Source organism: Penaeus monodon, chromosome 23 (genome assembly GCF_015228065.2).
Source record: "Penaeus monodon isolate SGIC_2016 chromosome 23, NSTDA_Pmon_1, whole genome shotgun sequence".
Classification (NCBI taxonomy): Eukaryota; Metazoa; Arthropoda; class Malacostraca; order Decapoda; family Penaeidae; genus Penaeus; species Penaeus monodon.
The window spans coordinates 37,321,808-37,322,125 of record NC_051408.1 but is presented as its reverse complement, the minus strand read 5'-3'; the positions used below and the strand labels follow the sequence as shown (position 1 = coordinate 37,322,125).

At 32.4% G+C, this 318-nt stretch overlaps 1 protein-coding gene across 3 annotated transcripts in view; it reads left to right on the top strand.

The window, feature by feature from the left end:
- LOC119587978 (ribonuclease P protein subunit p40-like) overlaps positions 1-318 on the top strand; it is an 8,937-nt gene that overhangs the window by 7,957 nt on the left and 662 nt on the right. The window lies entirely within an intron of this gene.

Genomic DNA, 318 nt, shown 5'->3' with positions numbered 1-318 from the left:
CCTTCCTTCATTTTCAGAGAAGTCATATATTTCACTCCTGTCATCCTTTGCTTTTTTATGGCCAATATAGATCCAATGTGTGTTGTGATGTATTGTAAAACGTTAACACTTCCTCTTTTTGAGAGTGCGTTGTGAGGTTTTAAAAAAATACTCTTTTTTTAATGGAAATTTAGCTGATTGTTTTATTTACTTTCCTTGATGTGTTTCCTTGTCATCACCCATCATACAGCAGAAATAGGTGTAGTTCTCATAATCATACAAGTTTAGTTATGTACTCGATGTACATAATTAAACTTAAAAACTTGGTGGGACTTTCAT